The sequence below is a fragment of the Falco peregrinus genome, chromosome 4 (genome assembly GCF_023634155.1).
Source record: "Falco peregrinus isolate bFalPer1 chromosome 4, bFalPer1.pri, whole genome shotgun sequence".
Lineage (NCBI taxonomy): Eukaryota > Metazoa > Chordata > Aves > Falconiformes > Falconidae > Falco > Falco peregrinus.
In genome coordinates this window covers 118,826,138-118,838,379 of record NC_073724.1, presented here as the reverse complement: position 1 = coordinate 118,838,379, position 12,242 = coordinate 118,826,138, and the positions used below count along the sequence as shown (strand labels likewise).

The 12,242-nt window shown below is 48.4% G+C and overlaps 1 protein-coding gene across 1 annotated transcript in view; it reads right to left on the bottom strand.

Annotated features, from left to right (window-relative positions):
• WNT11 (Wnt family member 11) overlaps positions 1-1,034 on the bottom strand; it is a 28,671-nt gene extending 27,637 nt beyond the window's left edge. The window contains exon 1 of the mRNA XM_055802467.1: positions 967-1,034. The gene's annotated coding sequence lies outside the window, so the exon portion shown is untranslated. The remainder of the gene's footprint in view (positions 1-966) is intronic.
• Positions 1,035-12,242: the final 11,208 nt, after the last annotated feature.

The window sequence follows — 12,242 nt, the reverse complement described above, 5'->3', positions numbered from 1 at the left end:
CCCTTGCAGCCTCCCCTCTCCCTGCATCCCCCCGGCTCTCCCCTTGCAGCCTCCCCTCTCCCTGCATCCCCCCGGCTCTCCCCTTGCAGCCTCCCCTCTCCCTGCATCCCCCCGGCTCTCCCCTTGCAGCCTCCCCTCTCTCTGCATCCCCCCCGGCTCTTCCCTCTCCCTTGCAGCCTCCCCTCTCCCTGCATCCCCCCGGCTCTCCCCTTGCAGCCTCCCCTCTCCCTGCATCCCCCCGGCTCTCCCCTTGCAGCCTCCCCTCTCTCTGCATCCCCCCCCGGCTCTTCCCTCTCCCTTGCAGCCTCCCCTCTCCCTGCATCCCCCCGGCTCTCCCCTTGCAGCCTCCCCTCTCCCTGCATCCCCCCGGCTCTCCCCTTGCAGCCTCCCCTCTCCCTGCATCCCCCCGGCTCTCCCCTTGCAGCCTCCCCTCTCCCTGCATCCCCCCGGCTCTTCCCTCTCCCTTGCAGCCTCCCCTCTCCCTGCATCCCCCCGGCTCTCCCCTTGCAGCCTCCCCTCTCCCTGCATCCCCCCGGCTCTCCCCTTGCAGCCTCCCCTCTCTCTGCATCCCCCCCGGCTCTCCCCTTGCAGCCTCCCCTCTCTCTGCATCCCCCCCGGCTCTTCCCTCTCCCTTGCAGCCTCCCCTCTCCCTGCATCCCCCCGGCTCTCCCCTTGCAGCCTCCCCTCTCCCTGCATCCCCCCGGCTCTCCCCTTGCAGCCTCCCCTCTCTCTGCATCCCCCCCGGCTCTTCCCTCTCCCTTGCAGCCTCCCCTCTCCCTGCATCCCCCCGGCTCTCCCCTTGCAGCCTCCCAGCCTCCCGCCTGCTCTCCCCTCTCCCCGCAGACCCCCTGCTCTCAGCCACCCCCACACCTTCGGCGTTTCGGAGGGCTCCGGCCGGGGCATCGTCCCCTCCCACAGCTCCGGGCAGCGGCTCACACACCCACCCCCCGCCCGCCCGCCGCTTACCTCCGCCCGGGCTGCGCGGGCGCGGCGGGGCTGCGCGGGGGCCGGGGCTGCTCTGGCGGGGCGGCCCGCGGAGCCGCCTTATATGCGGCCCCCTCGGCTTTGATATGCGGCGTGATGTCAGCCCGGATTAGCATAACAAAGGGCCCGGCGAGGAGCGTTCCGCGCCCCGCGGATCCCCCCGCGGGCAGGGCCGGGGCTCCGCGGGGCTCCGCGCACGGGGAGGCGCCCCCCGCCCGGCAGCGCCCCCCGCACGGCTCCGCGGGGGCGGCCGGCGCTGCCGGGGGGGGGACCCGGCGTCGACCCCCCGGGACGGCCGGGACCTGGAGCCGGTGCCGCCGTGGTGAGGGGCGTTATTCTAATGAGCGGTTAATGATTAGCAGGAAAAATCGCCGGTTCGTGTTTTCCGTGTTTTCACCGGAAACTTTTAAAGGGCTGCCCCGGCGGAGGGTGCTGAGCCCGGGGGTGCGCGGCCCCTTCCCCGGTAAGGCACAGCGCTGCTGCTGCTGCCCGGGGCTGGCAGGTGGGCTGCTCCTCCCGCGGGGCTGGGGGACCGCTGCCCGCGCTCCTGGGTCCTGCCTCACCGCGTCCCGCTGGCAGCCCTCGGGCTGCCCAAGCTTAGTCCGGGTTGGTTTTTTTTTTCCTCTCTTTGACCTGTCTTTTACTTCTATCGGTGGAAAGTTCAGATGTTGGGATCTGATTTTCGCTTTCACGCCAGTATCGGGGGTGGAGGATTGGCGATTGCGTGGTAGAAAAAGGAAAGGAGAAAAGGAAAAGGAAAAAAGAAAAGGCGCGAAAAGGAAAAGGAAAGAGAAAAAAGAGAAAAGGGAAAAGGAGAAAAGGAAAAAGAAAAGGAAAAAATGGGGGGGGGGGGAATGGAGAAAAATAAAAGGAGAAAAAGGAAAAAAAAAAGGAAAAAAGAAAAGGAAAACAAAGAGAAAGGAAAAGGAAAAAAGAAAAGGAGAAAAAGAAAAAGAGAAAAAGGAAATAAAAAGAAAGAAAAAAGGAATAAAGAAAGGGAGAAAAAGGGAAAGGGAAAATAAAAAGGAAAAAATGATGAAAGAAACAGGAAAAAAAAGAAAAAGGAAAAAGAAAAGGAGCAAAAAGGAAAAAAAAGAGAAAAGAAAAAAGTAAAAAAGAAACAGGAAAAAAGGAAGAGGAAAAAAGTAAAACAGAAAAGAAAAAGGTGAAAAGAAGAAAGAAACAGGAAAAAAGAAAAAGAAATAACAAAAAGAGAAAAACGAAAAAGAGAAAAAGAAAAAGAGAAAAAGAGATAAAGAAATAGAAGAGTTAAGAAAAAAAACCCTTGAGAAAGAAAACACCACTGGCTTCTCAACCTCAAGCCTCATGAGTCTGAATTTAAGACGTCTGTGTCAGCTGTGGGCTGTGAACAACTGGATGCTGGTTACAAAAGTACCAGTGTCATTTCAATCATGCAGTTTAATTATGGGTTTCAGGTGAAAGGAAAGAAGAGAATAAATGCTTTAGTCTCAGGACCAAGAGACTCAGAATAAATTTCCTAAAGGTCTATTTTCGGAACAGCTATTATATAGGATAATATTTTTATGTACGTGTCCCTGTGCCGGAAAGATTGCGTTCATATACACAAGTCGCTAATGGGCTTTCCTAAGTGAACTGCAAAGAACCCTGTATACACAATCCCAAATTCCCAAGGCTGCTATATTACTTGTTTAAGACCCAGTTTTGCCAGCAGCTTTGCACAGTATGTCCATTTTTCTTTGTGTGACAGTTGCCCATAAGTGCTCAAACTTCTCAAGACCCATTTCCCCAGCCCCCCTCCCACCCCACTGCCCCCCAGAAACACGTACCTATGAGGAGGAGGTTTTGTCAGAGTTCTCCAAGGAGGACTTATTTACATGGGGAAATAGCCTGGAATATCTATTGCAGTCCGGCTTGCTGTGCAAACACCCTGATTTCTGTATAAACAGCCTTTTTCCGAATTATCTTAATCTTTAAAGGGCTGTTGGGAAAACGAAGTTGTTATTAATCAATAGGAGCAGCAGCAGTAAGTAGCAGTAGTTATATACTCCTGATTTTGCAGTAGGCACCTGCTGTGCTCGGAGCTGTGCAAACACCACACAGCAAGGCAAGTCCCATCACCAGACCTTCACGGTCTAAATATCGGTGCTGAGACTTGAATGGCCAGAAATGATGGTGGGGAGGAGGGCTATGGAAAGAAGGAAAGAAGGTTCCAGTCTGCGTGGTTGTCTTGAGCCCTAACAGTTTTTTAAGGTTTCTTGCGAGGGGACAACATGCCGGGGAATCATTACAAAAAAATGGCACTGGGAGCACAAGTATCTACTCCTTGTGGCGTTCATGAGAGCTGCTTGTCCACGGTGTTCATCAGGACACAAGGGCATAGGAGATAGAAGTCAAAAGGTGGGATAAAGAGTAAGAAACCAGAAGGCTAGTGAGAAAGGATGTATACATAAAGGATATAGGGTAAACATGCTCTGGACTAACCACACGCATATAGGAAGTTACTCAGGAAGAGCTTCAGGAACTTTAAAACCAGCCCAAACCTTTAATCTGAGACAATTTCATGCACAGACAAGCAGCCTCCACCCCCAGCCCTGATATGCCGAAATATTTCAGCACATGTTTAAATCCTCCTAATCTCTGTGTGACACATTGGGCTCTAAGTGCTTTGATGAATCGGGGGTATTCCTTGCAGAAACGTTGCGGGTCTTTGTCTCCGGCTCCTCATGCACACAGCAGGGTGTGGGTCTGGTGGCACAGCGTGGATGCTTTATGGACACCTGGGAAGTGGGGAGCTGCCTTGGTGTGCACGTGGGGTTTTATTTCACAGGGCCTGAGTGCTGAACCAGGGCCCTAAATCTAAAAGTTTAGCAATCATTATCTTTCCTGCTGCTTCTGTGGGTCAAAGCTGTTACCATTTTCATCGGCAGAAGACAAATTGATTCACCATTTTCCATGGGGTTTTCGTAAAAAAGAACCGGCCACACCAGTGTGACAATAAATAAACCAGAGCTGGGGCTGTCCAAAAGCATATAAGCCCCAGGGGAAACAAGTGGTTGTTGAGCAAACAACCCTCTTTGTTTTCGCAGCCTGCAAAGACACGGGCTTTATGTAGGGTATGGATGTATCCACCCATTATTAGAAGTGGAGGCATTTGGATGATATTGTCTGGATTGCATTTGCTAATTGACCTAATTACTAGACTTACAGAAATGTTGGGAAAATCATCTTCTTGTCAATTTTTAGAAATATATTTGGGGAGGTATAAAAATTTTTTTTAGTATGTCAGAAAGATACTGGGCTGGAAAATGAGTCTTTGTTGTCATCTGTTGCAGCAGATGCAGTAACCTCCAAAACTTGAAACCTTCCTGAATCTGCCAGCAAGTCCTTGCAGGATTTACCAGGAGTGCCTACAGAGCTGAGACATCAGACTTCCAAAGCAGCACAGGTGAGACTCCTGCCACCCAGACCAAAGCTACATCTGTCCCTGGCCTCACATGTAACTCAGAAGCAAGAAGGAATGTGTCCTGCAGCCCCTTGCAAAAGTCCTAATTCTGTTGCAGACCTCACCAGATTGATGCTACATGCACCATAACACTTACACTGGGAGAGGGATGCCATCCAGGTGCTGAGGATCTCACCTGGATTTCTATCAACTATATAGATGCAAAAAAGGAATAGTGCATTACTAATGCCCTGAGCCCACCCCTGCTGCCTTCGGTAGTATCGTTTATCATTCATTTTTATGCATGTGTCTCCTTACCCTCTCTTCTTCCATCTCCCCGCAAGAGGGGAAGACCCTCCGCAGATGACTTAGGATAGCATGACACATAGGCAGACCCAGGACCTGAGTGTAAGCTCTCCCGGAGCAGGGGGGGCATGCTCCTTTATTTAAAAAAACCTCTAAAGGGCTGTGCCAAGATGTGGCACTCTGCAAATATTTATTAATATGACATAGTTATGTGTGCTGTGGGGTATGGTATTACAGTTTTATCAGTGAGTTTCAAGATGTGCTATGAATGAGCCACGAAAGCCATCTCACCCGCAGGGGGGTTAGGGTAGCACTTCACCCGGCGTTAGCATGTGTTCTGCACGTGACAGTCAAAGGAGCCATTGATAAATGTCCTGGAGGTTTTTTTTAAATTATATAACGGGGACCAGCGTCTGGAAGGTGCCAGGCACCTGACTGCATGCCCCGTGACAGGATGCCATTCCTCCATTTTCAACAGGTATTCTGTCCATCTTCAGACACAGGCTCCAGCTATAAATATAAATAACTTCGGGCTAGTGGCTATTTACTGGCCCGATGCACAACTGGCATGGAAACCTAAGCTCCATTGCCCAAAACAGGGTGACCACATCCACACTCTGCACTGGGAAACATCTCTTTTAGGTCCCCCAACCCCTGCCCAGACTTTGGTGAGTGTTTTTTTGGTGAGCAATGCCAATTAATAATAAATTATAGGTCAGTGACCAGGTTTGTGCCTTTTACCCTATGTAGATACTAGTTGAAGGAGGTGTAAGTTTTCCACTGGGTCTCTTAAGTTTTAATTTCAAGCATTGATAGGGACTTTTTTTTTAAGGCTTCTCCACCTAATAAAAAAAAAAATAACCAAAATCATTATTGTAAAAGTTTTGAGTGTTCAGCCACATGCTTTTTCTTCTGGCAGGAAGAACAAACAAAGATGGTTTGATGCTAAAATCTTTTGCAAAATGCTGAAGAGCAGGAGCATATATCAAAGTAATGACTCAGTAACTGAGGTTCCTCCAAATGACATCAAGAATGGTGCATTATACTTGAGTGTTTTTTCCGGACTGCCTCATAGCAAGCATTGGTACCCCTGAGGGGTAAATATACTGGTACAAGATGGGATATGGCCCTTCCTTGTCCATACAGCATCCAGGGAGAAATGCTACATCTCTAGGAAGAGGAAAATAGCTTCTGATGCATGGATTATTTTTTTTTTAACAGGAGGTTGCTCTGAAGCCAGACAGGGGGTTAAAACAAGAATACACTTTGGCAGGCACGGAGCAAGGACTGGAGTGCAGAGGAGCAATGTGTGAGCATCTGTCACAGCCCACAGCTACACCACCACCTGCACGGAGGGGATGCAGCTCAGTTATGTCTCAGCAGCTGTAAGGCAAATGACAGAAATGAGGGGTTTGTCCCAAGAAGATGCAGTCAGAGGGAAGTGAAGACTTTATGGGTCTCCTTGTAGTGCCCAAACCCTGGTGATGGAGACTAGATCCTACAAAGGCTATATACAAACTCCTTTGTACCTATGGGATAGAGAGCTTTAAAAGGGGATGAGGCCACTCTGTCCTTCCTCTGGCATGCAAGGCCACCCCTGTAAAGCAGGAAGATCACAGCAACCTGAGATCTCTCCCCCACCAGACATTTTGCAGAAGATTATAGCATTTTCCAGGGTGAAATGCAAGCCCGAAGCCTCACAGCTCTGCTTTACTATCCCTCTCTTCTCCCCCTACCCTGCCCTTAAGTAGCAGGGATTTTTGTGCACTAACAACCTGTTTATATGCCTGCAAAGGAGCAGGATTCAGAGCTGTAGCCAACAGTTTATTTTCCCTGAGTTTCAGTGGTGTTTGTCTCCTTCACCTTGTCTTTAATATCATCACTCATCACCTATGCTGTAGGAGTGCCCAGTCCATGCCCAGTCCCAGCCACAGCAGTGGCCAACTCTTGTCCCACTGCACCAGTCCAGCTCCCCTCACCAGCCAGAAGGAAAACAAAGCAGAGCTTCTTGACTCTTATGCCATTTGGCCGAACACCATGCAAGCCCAACCTTCCAGCCCTGGGACTGAGCAGAACATGCTTCCTTTCCGGACCAAAGGTCCCACCCCTACTCCAACACTGCTTTTTAAAGGCCTCCATCCTAATAAAAAACAGCTGTCAGCTCCTCTCTCCAAAGCTGAATGATCCCTACAGGGTGGGGTAGTGCTTTCTCTTCCCTACAAAGAAGTCCAGTAACCCCTCCTTTGCTGCGGTGTTGAAGCTGGAGTCTTCCTCACAGAGGAGGCCAACTGATAACAGTGATTTGCAAGAGTGGAGAGATGGAAACCAACTGGAAGGGATAAAGCGCCTGAATAGTCTTTTTGGAATAGGAGGAATACTGTAAAATGTTCAGCGGAGTGTCTGCCATTATGGTCCCAACTTTGTAAATGCTGGCTGAGGGTAAAAACACCTCATCTGTGAGCAAGACATTTGTTAGACATCCTTATTTCTGCCCATTTTTAATCTAGTCCCTGATCCCGACATTCATTCAGACTCTGTGATGGGAAGCAGGGACGAGGAGAAAGCTGTGCCAGGTTTTGCTCTGACTCAGTGGGTCTTGGGAACATCTCGTGCGCGGCAGCATGAGGGCCAGGTTATCCAAAGGGCTTTTGGAGAGGTTTTCAGACAAGACTGACTTGCAGAAAAGAAGGTAGACTTTTTGCAGGGCTCAAGACAGCCCTGCAAAGGCATGTATCGATAAGACAAGGGGGAGTGGTTTTAAGATAAAAGAAGGGAGATTTAGATTAGATAATAGAAAGAAATCCTTCCTATGAGGGTGGCGAGGCGCTGGCCCAGGCTGCCCAGAGCAGCTGTGGGTGCCCCATCCCTGGCAGGGCTCAAGGCCAGGCTGGACGGGGCTGGGAGCAGCCTGGGCTGGGGGGAGGGGGCCCTGCCCCTGGCCGGGGGTGGGACTGGGTGGTCCTGAAGGTCCCTTCCAACCCAAACCATTCTGTGAGTCTATGATTCTATTATCCTGCTGCCACAGCTCCTGGGCAGATATTTGAATGCTGTTTGTGTGAACATCCTGCAAAATCAGGATTTCTGTTGCCTAAGGGGGAGCTGAGAACCTCTGCAAACCCAGCTGTGACCAAAGGGGCTGAACATGTCTGAAGATTTAGACACGAATTGCTCTGCTGAAGAAACATTTTCAGACAAGGCAAAACAAAGCAAACCCGAGATGGGACATGGGTCACCTTGGTTAGTTGCAATCCACAGCTTTGAGTGGAGATTGTACAGCCCCCAGGCTGGGGGAAGTATCCCAAAGGAACCCACAATGCCTCAGCTTAGCCAAGTATTTCTATTTGCAACTGTGAGAAAAAGGAGCTTTTTGATGGAGATTTGGGACAGCAAGGAGATTAATGGCAATAATCGCCTTCTGACCTAATTTGACAAGAGCTGGCAAGGTATCAAACAAGGTACCATGCTTTGAAACTCAGCCTGGAACCATTTGGACACGGAAAACCTCTCCCAGACACACTCTGCTCTATGTAATCATAAACGATAGTTAACACCAGGTTTTTATATTTTTACAAAAAAATATTACAGATGGACTTGATGTTCTTAAAGGTCTTTTCCAACCTAGATGATTCTATAATTCTATGATTCTATGATCTGTGTCGCTCACCCCTTACCTCTCTTGGAGATGTAAATTTGAAGCTCCTCTGGACAGCTCAGGTGGGATCCAATTTTCAAGCATCCACACCCCATTTATATCCCGCTAATACATGGCTCTTCTCTAAATTAGGGTGCTAGTTTCTCCTAAAAACCTGCCTGGCTGGATCACAGCTATGGTGACCCAGAGCTGCTCATCTGCTTGCTCTGCCGGGAGCCCAGCTTCCAAAAACCTGGTCTCTGATTTTCTTAGGCATCCTTTAAGATATCCTTAAGATATTTTTAAGACAACCAGCTTGAGTTATCTTCCCTTCCCTTTGGTTTTATTAAAGAATGGTCTTCAAGGGGTTCCTATGAAAACCCTTCATCCTTTCCCAGGAACACCCAGGTTTGGTTGTTTTTATGTAAAACTGCCAGGAAATTGTTGGAGATTAGTCCTTTTTGTTGTCAGCGGAGATTTTTTTTTTCCTGAGTGATTTCTCTCTGACCCTGATGGGATTTCTCTCTGTTTCCACCTTGACAGTTCAGTTAGGCTTTCTGTGTACCTACAAACACCTGATTACAGGCTTTGGTTCCTCTTCCATGATGGAGTATGTCCATCATAAAAATTTTGTGAAATACGTGCTGAGCAAGGTATAGCACTTTTGAGGATGTAGTATGGATTCAGGGTCTGACTTAGGCACTGAGTTACTTGAATTTTATTCCAGAGCCATTCCACAGGTTAATTAAAGGATGGCATAAAAACACAGAGAGGCGCTTTTTCCTTTGCCTCTTTGTAGCGTTGCTGCGCTATCGCTCAGACACTATCCTGCTCTCGAAAAACATAGGCTGTTACGTATCACTTATTCACTTAACTGCATGGAGTCTACAGAGTTCACCAAGCTATTTTAATTGAGAAAATTGGCAGGGTAAATGTTAATGAAGTTCCTTCTCTCCTCAGCAAAATGCAAGGCAGATTTGAAAGCCATTTGTCACTTTGCTCAAAAAGTCAAGGGCTTGGCAGGGTGCTTATAGGGAGTTCATAAAGGTGAGGTAATGGGGAGGAGAAATGTGGCCTTGTCTGAGCCGCCTTACCTGGCCACATCCCTGCAGCCTACCAGTGCTGACATGTGTGAAGGAGGAAGGCAAAATACCAGCAGACTTTTCCCATGCTGAGCTGCATGCAGAGCAGCCACAAAAGTCTGAAGGCACCATGCAAAATCCCCTCTTCTGACCCCATCTCCATCCTTGCTCATCACCAAGCACTGTGAGATGGGTCTAAGGAGAATTCTGGATGCTTCTAGAGTCTGTGCCTGGCAGAGGGTGGCCATGCTGACATGACCTAGGTGGGATTATAGTGCTGCTTCTGGGACATCCCACCCCAGCCCACCTGCCTAACACTCCATTTGCCCTGGAACTGAGGGTTGTTATCCTAATTCAGTAAGAAACAGTGCAACCAAACTGCAAGCAGTCCCCAGATGTGGCCTGTAGGCTGGGCTATAGGAGCATGGTGCGCCAGCTTGGTAAACCCCCTTCAACGACCCATGAAGTTCACCAAGACGCCACAAGCTTAGCTGCTGGAGGCATGTGGTGGTGTGGAGGGTGGTACTGAGAGTCAGCATTGGCATGTCGTCTTTGTAATGTTTGGGATGACAGATGTCAGAGAGAAATGGATGGGTTAATTTTGGATTTCCCCAGTTCCCCACTTGCTTGTGTGCAGGTTCACTGCTCTTGTCTCCTCTCCCATCCTCCTCCTGGGGACAGTGGACTGTCCTAGGTACAAAATCGCTCTTACTACGTGCACACAAGTTGCCTGGAGCAAAGCAAGCCAGGGCCCCCAAACACCACTGCTGCAATATAAATACTATTCTTTATTTTTGAACATGGATACAAAGGCATCAGGCCTCCCTGAATTATCTCGATCTGTTAGATTGGCAGCTTTCTAATCCTGCAGAGCCAGGGATACCATGTCTGGGTGTGCATGTGCTTTAACAGACCCGGTAGGGAAGGACCATGCTGTCTATAAACCCACCAAGTCTGGATGCCATCCCAAAGGATGCACTTATGCTCACGCAGAGGTTGGAAGGTTGATGCTGTAACCATTTTGGGTAGATTCCCCATCCCTCTCCACTGTGGAGGTCTAACCAAATGCTCTCTTCTTGCCTTTCAGCTGCTGAATCCAGTCCCCACTTGACTCAGTGGAAAAGCTCTATTAATATCAACAGAACACGATCAGACATGAAAAGCTGCAGCCTCAATAAAGTATAATAATTCATATTCACTGAGGAGCTGATCCTCCTCCTCGCTGCTCCTTTTATCCCTCCCACAGCTGTGATAACAGTAAGACTTTATGCTACAAAAAACACCCAGAACTTGCTACTTCCATGTGAAAACACAACAGCTTCAATTACTGACTCATCCAAGTACTCTGTGGGACAACTCCTATATTTTTCCACTTTTTTAACATTTTGTGCTGCTCCTTTCTTCTGGTCTTCAGCACAAAAAGAGCACGCAAGTGTGCTTTTGTTGTTGGGGTGTTATTTTGTTTTCTTGCTTTTGTTGTGGTTTGGGGCTATTTGGTGGGATTTTTTTGAACTGGAGAAGGTGAAATAGAGGGGGCAAGGCGACAGAATGCATTATGGCAGACACTGGAATGGCAAGCCAGCAGTTATCCAAGTACATGTGGCAGAAAGCATCTCTGAATAAACAATAGCAATAGAAGAATAATAATGATAATAATGATGATGATGATGATGATCATGAAAGCAGCAGAAATCTCTCTCCCATCTGACCAGGCCAAAGAATTAAAGGTTTGGCAAGGAACAATCTGAGAAAGTGTCTGAAGAGCTGGAAGGAGGTTCTGTATCAGAGAAAAGCCAAAAATGTGTTTGGCCACAAACAGCACATGATGCATTGCAAAATGTTTCACGCGGAGATATTTAGAGGGTGGGATGGTTGGCATGGAGAGGAAAAGGAGGGGAGGCATTGCTGTGGAAGGAGTATCTTTAGCCTTCAAACAACAGCCACTAAAATATCCTGAATGCTTTGCCTCCCCAGAGGTGCCAAGGGTTGAAAGTTTTGTGCAGAATGGCTTTCGTGGGATAATGTAATCTTATTTAAAATTATTTTTTAACTGCCCCTTCCGTAGTGAGAAGTAAAAGCCCAAAGACAGGGCCTGATGCAGGGATGTCAGTAGGCTTTGGATTAATGGGTTTTGGATTGGACCCATGGTGTAAGAGACAGTGCTCCAATCTAGCCATAAATAAAGTGGCTTCCATTAACGTTTATATTTTCTTTAATTTATTTAACTAAGAAAGTCAGCAGAGGCCCATAGGTCTCGGTATTAAGAATGAGCTGGCCAAGACAGCAGCAGATAAAGCTTGCACCAGTGTAAATCAAAGCTTCCATAAGTCATACTCAAGAAACCATGGGTGAGTAAGGCAATAAAATGTGACCATTGTTCCTTTATTGTATCATTCTCGGCTTTCACTTTCTGCTGGAGCCAAACATCATTTCTGCTCCATCTTTTTAAGAGGTCCTGGAAAGGATGGACCAAAACTGTTGCAAACCCAGGATCTAGAGCAGGAGTTCAGAAGCTGGGATTTGCAAGCAGCTCACAAATGCTTTGCCTCCCTTTATGGCCAGATAATAATAAAGATGAGATCCAGAAGCTTTATTACTTCTTTTTGTACTTAAATGTTGGAAAAGGCTGCACCTCCACCTTGTTAGACCCACATTATGAAAAACCGCTGTAATCCAACATTGCTTAGCCCAATAAAGTTTGAGTTTACCTGCATGTAGACAGCGGTCCATCCTGGAAATGGACACGTTTAATTTTCCCCGTCTCAGGGGTGCAAAGAGCTGGTGTGAGCCCTGCAAAGGGGCCGGTTCAGCACCT